Source organism: Antechinus flavipes, chromosome 2 (genome assembly GCF_016432865.1).
Source record: "Antechinus flavipes isolate AdamAnt ecotype Samford, QLD, Australia chromosome 2, AdamAnt_v2, whole genome shotgun sequence".
In the NCBI taxonomy this organism is placed as follows: domain Eukaryota; kingdom Metazoa; phylum Chordata; class Mammalia; order Dasyuromorphia; family Dasyuridae; genus Antechinus; species Antechinus flavipes.
The window spans coordinates 18,146,638-18,156,395 of NC_067399.1; positions in this window are offsets into that span (position 1 = coordinate 18,146,638).

A 9,758-nucleotide genomic window follows, 5' to 3' on the forward strand; every position below is an offset into this window, starting at 1 on the left:
TGGATGACTTTGCTCCTTTTTGACTTTTTTGTCTTTGATTTTGGACCCTGCCAATAGGTTTCATAATAGCCCCGTGGCTCTTGGAAACCTGTGGACAAAAATATGGTACAGAAGTAAGGGCAACATCCTTTGCTGAATGATAATGAGAAAGAGGGAGGCAGTTCTAAAAATAATCAAAACCTGATGACGTGTCCTCTTGGAGGATGGTAGTAATAAAGAAGTCTACCTAACTTGTGTCACCACAGTGGAGGTGGACCTCAGCCCTTCAAATGTTACTGAGGTGGGATTTGCTTCTAATTATAATTCTCCATCTGTTCTGTCAGCACAGTGAACTCAGGGGCTGAACACTAAATGCTTCCCTCATGAACATGGTAACTAATAAGCCTGATCATCAATAAGTTGGTGGCCGGGATATTTGCTCTCAGCAAATGATAATAACAGATGGTAAGGGAGGGTGGGAAAAGGACACTTCTGTTTGGAGGCCAGTTCTAATTTTTTTATGGCAGAAACCTAAAAAGGTTTTATTAATGTTCTCTGTAGCTGTCTGTTCATTTGCACTCAATTCAGCTTCTGAGAATGAGGTGCAACAAAGTAAGGATCTATTCTCTCTAACTTTGGCTTACCAATTAACAGCAAGAAAACACAGGTACTTTACTAGCCAGCACCCCACCCTCCATATGTGGAACCATAAGTTACAGCAAATGGAGAAGCTCTTAATACTGTGGATAAGTTCACTTACCTTAACGGTATACTTTCCAGGGATGTACATATTAATAATGACTTTGTCACATGTATTGCCAAAACTAGTGCAGTATTTAGGAAGCTTTGAAGAAAATCGTGGGAGAGAAGAGGTATTAGACTGACTACCAATCTGAAGTTCTACAGAACCATTGCACTGACCTCATTGTTGTAAACTTGTGAAATCTAAACAGTTTTACCAGGGCCATGGCGGAAAACTGAATGGCTTCTATTTGAACTGTCTTAAGGAGATTCTGAAGATTACCTGGCAGGAGAAGGTACCAGTGACTGAGGTCCTTTCTGGAAATAAATTGCCAAGCATTCCAACTTCACTGCAGAAAACAATTCCATTGGGCTGGTTACATTATTCAAATGCCAAATACATACCTGCCAAAAAAACCTATTTTATGGAGAACTCACAGAGGGCTAGTGCTCACATGGCGGTCAGAAAAAAAGTGATACACTCTTAAGGTCTCTTTTAAGAACACTGGAATTGATTGTGTAACACAGGAGACATTTAGCAGCATCAGAGAATGTGCTATGCTCTATGAGCAAGAAGAAGTTGAAGTTGAAGTAATTCAAAAGAAATGAAAATGAGAGAAGTACAGATTTAGGGAATCTGCCCCAAATATTCACATGGACTATTTGTCTCTGATCTATGGTATAGCACTCCAATGTTGTATTGGTCTGATCAGCCATACTATGACTGACACATTGTACCTTGATTCTAATATGGTGAGGTCATTTTGCTCCTCTCTGAGAACAAAAACAAAAACAAAAAATCCCAACTTTGTCTTAAATCACATTAAACAACAGGTAATTTTGTTTCTTTTATTGGAGAAGGTAGTTTTTAGTAAAAGGTAAGAAGTAGGCATACAGCACCATCAGAGTTAGTAATAATCTCAGAGACCATCTAGCTTAGGGATTTTTATCTCTCTGTGTGTGTGTGTGTTTGATGGACTTTCTGATAGTGTGATGAAGCCAACTTATGGTCTCCTTCTCTGAAGATGGTTTTTAATCCATAATTGAAGGAAATGCTTAATATCAAAGATTGGGGAAAGCAAGGATGTGATGTTTACCCCCATCCAATTCATAGATTCCCAGGCCAAGAGTTTTTTGATATACTATCCTCTGTATTTGAACAAGAATCCATTTTTCACTTCTACAACAAGGGGGGATCCAGTTTTTGCTTAAAGGCCTCTAGTGAGGAAAACCTGTTTGAGGTAGGCCAGATCACTTGGGGATAACTAAAATTGAAAGTGTTTTTTTTTAAACAACACTTATAAGCCTAAATCTATTTCTTTTCCAACTCTCATTCCACTCCTACTCCCCACTGTTTCCAGTTGGGGATCATTTTAATTTGGTTCTGTTCTGATAATTTTATGAGGTAGAGATATAGAATCACAGAAGCTAAGAGTTGATTGTATCCCAGAGACCATCTTTTACATGAGAGCCCTTTTGACTCTCCCAAGACTGTCTGTATCTCCACTTAATCTTGTATCTATTTTGTGTTGACTTATAAGTATACTTGTCTTTTTGACAGACTACAAGAGATCGTGTATACTTTTTAAGGTATGGGGAATTCACTACATTCTCAATTTATTTTCATTGTTAATAGTAATATATATTTCTTTAAGGTATCCGGTTCATAGAATGAGAAAATCATATGCAAGATTTTAATTCAAATTTCCTGCATTGAAAACCAAGGGTTTTTCTATGACACTTAGGTACCTCAGAATGCTCTTTATTTTTGTAGAATAACCTTGGATTTGGAGAGCCATGAAAGATGTATTTGATAATAGTCTTGGTTTTCCCATTGCTCTCAAATTTTTCAGCCAAGTACTATTGTGAGACATGTATGTTAATTAGAATTACCCATGTTATTTAAGGAATCTCAAATAATATTCTGCTTGGAATTAATGTCTCCTTGAATATTTACTGTGGGAGATTCTCCTCTGGGCATAGTAGCCATTCATTAAGCTGCTGAGGATAGACTTGCTAACTGAGACTTTTGAGGTTATTTTTAGAGTCCTCTGTACAAAGCCTTCTTTCCATCAGACTTTATCTCTTCATTTATCTGACACCACCATATATTGAGAAGCCTCTATCTCATGTCATTAGTAGAGCAGATTCTTTTGAGTCTCAGCCACAGCTTTGGGTGAATTTCTCTTTAAAAATGCAATATCATATGTCAGAATCTTTGTTTGTAAGTGTATATATCTGCGTATAATATGGAGAGATGGCCTTAGAGTCTGACAAGAGTCATCTAATTTTTTATCATCTCCATCACTGTACCTCATCCCTGGAATACATTTCTCCTTGCTTCTGCCTTAGAGAATTCACCTCTTCCTTCAGGAAAAAGCTCCAGTACTTCATTCTATGGAAGCCTTTCCTAATCTTCCCAAATGCTAATTCCTACTCTATGTTTCTACATTGGATTTACTCTCTTCCATTAATTCTGCACATAATATACTATCTATAGTTAACTTCTTGTCTTGTACCCTTAGAATGTAATTTCTTTGAGTGTAAGGACTTGAGTGTATTTGGATTTTCTGTACTTAGCACCATAGTGTCAGGCACATAATTGGGGTTTGTGGTTGCTTTCTTTCAGCACCATGGACAATTCTTTTTAAATTAAAGCTCTCTACACACACACACACACACACAAAGATAGAAAATTTTTGACATTCACTCCTATAAAACCATGTGTTCTAATTTTCCCCTTCCTTTCCCCTTCCCCTTCCCTGGTCAGCAAGTAATCCAATGTATGTTGAACAAGTGCAGTTCTTCTAATATCTTGCCATACAAGGAAAATCAGATCAAAAAGGAAAAAAAAAGAAAACAAAATGCAAGCAAGCAACAACAAAAAGAGTGAAATACTATGTGATCCACCCTCAGTTCCCACTATTCTCTCTTGGAGTGCAGATGGCTTTCTTCATCACAAGACCATTGGAACTAATCTGAATCATCCCATTGTTGATGAGAGTCAAGTCCATCAGAATTCATCATCATATAAACTTCTTGTTACCATGCATAATGATCTCCTCTTTCAGCTCATTTCACTTAGCATCAGCTCATGTAAGTCTCCAGGCATCTCTGAAATCATCCTGCTGATCATTTTTTATAGAATAATATTATTCCATAACATTCATATACCATAACTTGTTCAGCCATTCTCCAACTGGTGGGTATCCACTCAACTTTCCATTTTTTTGTGTGGACAATTCTTAAAGGCAATTCTTTAAGCAGTTGTGTACTTTAATAAAAAGGGAAATGAAACCAACCTGTTATGTCTGCATCACAAGAACTTCAAATGGAGTCAAAAGGAATTGGACACTTTGAACCATTGTCGCCTTGCATAAATAGAGGGACTGCTCTTATTAGGAGCCCTCCTAAATTATTAAAATCACAGATCTGGCTGTGATTATGACATGTTGAGGCATGTACTATATTTTCTCTTAAATTGCAATTATTTAGTATTTCAGAGTTTACAAAAAGCTGTATATCCATTGTTTTATTTGAGCCTCACAGGGCCTCATAATAGATAAGTACTACAATTATTGTTTTATCCATTTTATAGACAAGGAAACGGAGGCAAAAAGAAGCAAAGTGATTTTTTCCAAGGTCACACAGCTAGAAAGTATGAAAGGCAGAATTTTAACTCTGGTCTTTCAGGTTCCAGGTCTAGACTTTACCCAATGAATAACACAACTACATGATTATATTTGAAACTGAATAGGGTAACTAATGGCATTCCATTTTATAAATGAGCACACAGATATTAAGTGATGGTAGGATGATGATGATGATGATGATGATGATGATGATGGCTGATATTTCTGATAACTGAAGTTTTTCAACCCATTCCATATTATCTCCCATTTTCCCTTTGATAGAATCTAACTTCCTTGAAAGCACATCTTAGCATGATGCTTGACTCATAGTGGGCTACGTGGTCAGTGAATTTTAATTAAATAAAGCCAAAGTGTAACCACATCTCTTAAGGACCTCACATTAGAATAGGTGAGACAGTATGGAAAGAACTTGGTCCATACAAGATATATACAGAACTCATGAGAATTAATCTGAGAGAAGAAGAAACTGAGGGTTCTTCTGTGCCTCCTCATTTTGTAGATTTGAATTTAGTCTTGAAGGAAGATAGGGCGATTAAGAGGCAGACTTCAGAAGGAAAACCATTACATGCATGGACTCTAGCTGGAAAAAGGCAGGGAGGGGAGATTGGAGTATAGTGATACCTGAGTTCAGGAGACCAATTGCAAGTTTATTGTACTAGTCTAGACTAATGATGATGAAAATCTGGTCTAGAGTGGTTATTATATAAGTATGGAGGAAGGGAGACATATAAAAAGATTAAGAAAGTAGAAATAAAGCCTGACAATGACGTGTTTATGTGTGGTGAATGAGAATGAAGAGTTGAAGATTACACATGGATTTCAAATCTGGCGGACCGGGAGTGTGGCAATGCCCTTAACAGTATAAGAGGGGAATTTTGGGAAGATGATGAGTTTTATATTAGACATGTTGAATTTGGGAGGCCTTACAAGGTATTTAGAGATGTCCAAAAGATAACTGATTAGTCATGATTACAGTTCAGGAGAGAGGCTACAGCTGGATTTATCTTTATATAGAGATATCATCTCTACATAGAGATGATAATTGAACCCATGGGAACTGATGGGATGACAAAAACAATATAGGAAAGAAAAGAGATGAGGGCCAGGACAGAGTTCAGGGGACAACCAAGTAAACATGACATAAATGAAGGATCAGCAAAAAAAGATCGAGAAGTAACTAGAAAGACAAAATGAGAATCCAGAGGGAGCATTTTGATGGAACACTAGAGCTTGAGAAGGAAATGGCAGAGCCCTTGAGTATCTTTGCCAAGAAAACTCCACTTGAGATCATAGTCAGGCGTAAATAGAAAAAAAAAAAGCTAAACATCAAAGAAGTAGATAGTTTTACCAAGGAATTCAGGCAGAATAAAGGAAAAAGATTTAGAATAATAACTACTGGAGACAGATGAAATGATGGTTTTTAAGCATAAGGAGACATGAGTGTATTTATGGTTATCAGTGAAAATATCAGTAGCTACAGAGATATTAGAAAGACAGTGAAGAAAATAGAGGAAAAAATCTATTCTAGATAACAGGATGAGATGGGATCAAAGTGATATTAGGAGAATTCACCTTGGCAAGAGGAAGAGGCATCTTTTCTGAAACTAAAGAAGAAGATAGCTGAGGGAATATGTCTGAGTAATATGAAAAGAAAGAAGTAGATAAGTGGTAAATGTATCTTTAAATAAAAGATGAGGTCCTCCCCAGAGAGGGTAAAATGGGAATCATGATGAGAGATGAGAAGGTTGGGAACAGCCATCAAAGAGAATAGAGAAGTGAATTGATTGGGGAATGGGATCTCCTTGCTACTATGAGGGTCTAGTTGAGATTAGATAATATGCACTGAAATCCTTAAGATGGATAAAGTCTACTAAAAACACAACTTTTTCCAATAGTGATAGTCAACTCATTTGTTTTGGAAATGAATTTCTCAATGTTTCATATAATGTCTTTGCACTGACTAGTAATCGAAAGAAATGTGTTAGAAACAACACTCTCTTCTCCTTGTGCCTATTAAAATTACTGTGACAAAAGTCAGTGCCACATTTTGAAAGGCACAAGCTGTTATGGTGACAAGAAGGATGCCAACACTCCATTGTACTTTGAGTTTTTATTCTCTCCCTCCACCCCATACAAACAACATCTCTTAACTTGGGGAAATCAGTGAAGTAGTGGCCATGGAAATAATGGAGGCAACTAGTAGTACAATGGATAGAGTACTGTACCTACAGTGAGGAAGTCCTGAATTCAAATCTAATCTCAAGTACTTACTATCTGTATGACCTTAGACAAGTCACTTAACTTCAGTTTTTCCAACTGTAAAATAAAGAAACTAATCGTACATCCCTTACAAGGTTGTTGTGAAGATAAAATGAGACAATTTTAAGTGCTATAAAAGTTCCTGGCACAGAGCAGGCACTATTTAAATATTTATTCCCTTCTCTTTCTCAATGGTAGGAATATATCTAGATAAAATGTAATAAGCACAATTTGTTAAATGCTGATTTGAGACTTTTGATTTATCTCACAATCCATACTAATCTCTATGAGTGGATCAATGGGGCAATGAACCTTGCAAATTGTTAGTATGAACATGAACAGATTAGCCTTGCTGTCTTGTATATACAACCAGCAGGTAAAGATACAGTGTAAGACTTCTTAGAAACTGGGGTTGAGACCAAGAATAATATCACATTCTGGTTGCTCCTTAGGAAAGACAATTAGATCAAGTTTTCATAAAATTTAGAGGGGGGGAATCCAATTTCCCATTTGGTTACCTCCTAAATGTCTCATCAATTTTAAGAAGAAGAAAGGGAGTAAGGATATTTACTCTGGAGAAGAGAAAACTTAATGATCATATGATTGCTGTCTTTAAGAATTTAAAGGACTGTCATTTGGAAGAGAAATTGGACATTGTGCTTGGTCCCAGAGGGAGCAATTAGGAGTAGTGGGTTGAAGTCACAAGAAAGGGGACTTTAGCTCATGATGAGAACTTTATAACCAATAGGCTATATTCTATTATTGAAAATAGAATGATGGCCATGGGAGCTATTGCATTCCTTATCACCATGAATATTGACATAGAAGCTAAATGACCATGTCTCAAGGATGTTGATGAAGGAATACTTCTTTCCAGTGGTTACTTGGCTGTGGGTAGGAATTTAGAGAACTAAATAGCAATTTCATTTGAGTGGGGATAGTTTGGAAATGTATATACCAAGAGAGGAGGTGGGACCTTTGGAAATGTGACAGTGCAATTCCCAATAGCTCAGAAGGCAGTACAACCTGTCAGCACCCTGGGCTGAGTCAATTTCTGTGCCTGACTTAAATGACCTCATAGTTCCCTTTGAGGGATATAGTAACTATCAGAATTAAGATTATGACAGATATATACATATTTATGTATACATAAACACAAATGTATGTATATATATATATATTCCAAATTTTTAGTTATAAAAGATATGAATAGGTTAATTATTCCAACTATGAATATGCCAATTATGACAATGACAGGGGTTTTGGAAAAATATCTTGGACATATGGACCTCAGATTACAATAGACAATAGTAAATAATTTCATTTGCAATTTATACCAAAAAAATTGAGGCAGCTGTATTTTTTTAAATTTGATGATTCATTTGGAAGTGGCTTATTTCACTTACTAATAGCTATTCAAGCTATTTTTATCTAGTCCCTAAATAAAAGTCCACTGTTACTCTGAATCACAGACTTTCAGATCTGGTAGAGAGTTCGAGGGCCACAGAATCCAGGCCTTATCTGAAAGGAGTTCCCGTTATATAAATCTACTCTCTAATTGAGGTTCTTTTTCTACACTTTTAGTTTACCCTGGATGCAAACCTTCTTCCCCTCTCTCACATTTAATAGAATTTTTTCCCAATTACATGTAAAGAGAGTTTTCAATATCACTTTTGTAAGATTTTGAGTTCCATTTTTTCCCCTCCTTTATTTTTCCCCTTCCCAAGACAGCAAGCAATCTTATATAGATGATACAGTACAATCATTTAAAATATTTACATTTTAGTCATGTTGTGAAAGAAGAGTCAGAACAAAAGAGGGAAACCACAAGAAAGAAAAACAACAAAAAAGTATTCTTAAATTCATATTAACTCTCCATAAATTCTTTTCTGAATGAGTATGTCACAATTATTCCATCCCAATCATTGAAATTGTCTTGAAATCCTTTATTACTGAGAAGAGATAAGTGTATTATATTTGATTATCACATAATATTGTTGCTACTGTGTACAATGTTCTTCTGGTTCTGCTCACTTGACTCAGCATCAAGTCACATAAGTCTTTCCAGACTTTTCTTAAATCACATGCTCATCATTTCTTTTAGAACAATATTATACCTTTATATTCATATACAATAACTTATTCAGCCATTACCCTATTGATGGTTATCATCAACTAAGTTTCCAATTCCTTGTCACCACAAAAAGGGCTACTACAAACATTTTTGCATTTGTGGGTCCTTTTCCCTCTTTTATAATCTCTTTGGAATACAGGTCCAATAATGTCCCTGCTGGATCAAAGAATATTCACAGTTTTCTGACCCTTTGGGCATAATTCCAAATTGCTCTTCAGAATGGTTGGATTAGTTCAACATGTCCATCCGCCAGTGCACTAGTGTCCCAATTTTCCCACATTCCCTCTAACATTTATCATTATCTTTTCCTGTCATCTTAGCCAATCTGATAGGTAGGAAGTAGTACCTCAGGCTGTCTTAATTTGCATTTTTCTAATCAATGTTTTAGAGCAGTGGTTCTCAAAGTATGGTCTAGAGAATTCTGGGGATCTCTGAAACCCTTTTAGAGAGTCTACAAATTCAAAAATAGTTTCTATTTCCAATATGGTAAGTGTCTATAAATATAATCCAGATAAACAAAAATGCTTTGGAGAGATCCTCAATAATTTTTAACAGGATAAAGATACTGAAAACAAAAGTTTGAGAACCGTTGTTTTAGATCATCGTTTTCTTATAACTATAGATGACTTTAAATTCTTCATCTGACTATTGTCTGTTCATATCATTTAACCATTTATTAATTGAGGAATGAATTCCATTCATATAAATTTGACTCAGTTCTCTATATATTTTAGAAATGAGGCAAGGAAGGACTTCTTAAATGTGCTTTTAACTTTATTCCACAACAAGGGTGAAAATGGGAAAATAGCAACCTCAAATGTATTTACATGAACTTTTGAATCTGGTTGACTTCTGTCAGAGTCTCAGCAGTTCTAAGTCTTTTGTCTTTATGAGAATATGCTTTTAAGAGAAAATACTTGGATACCTAGGTAAATGCCATCTTGCTTGTCAAAAAAACAGAAGCAGCAAGAAAGAAAGAAAATTTTTTTAAA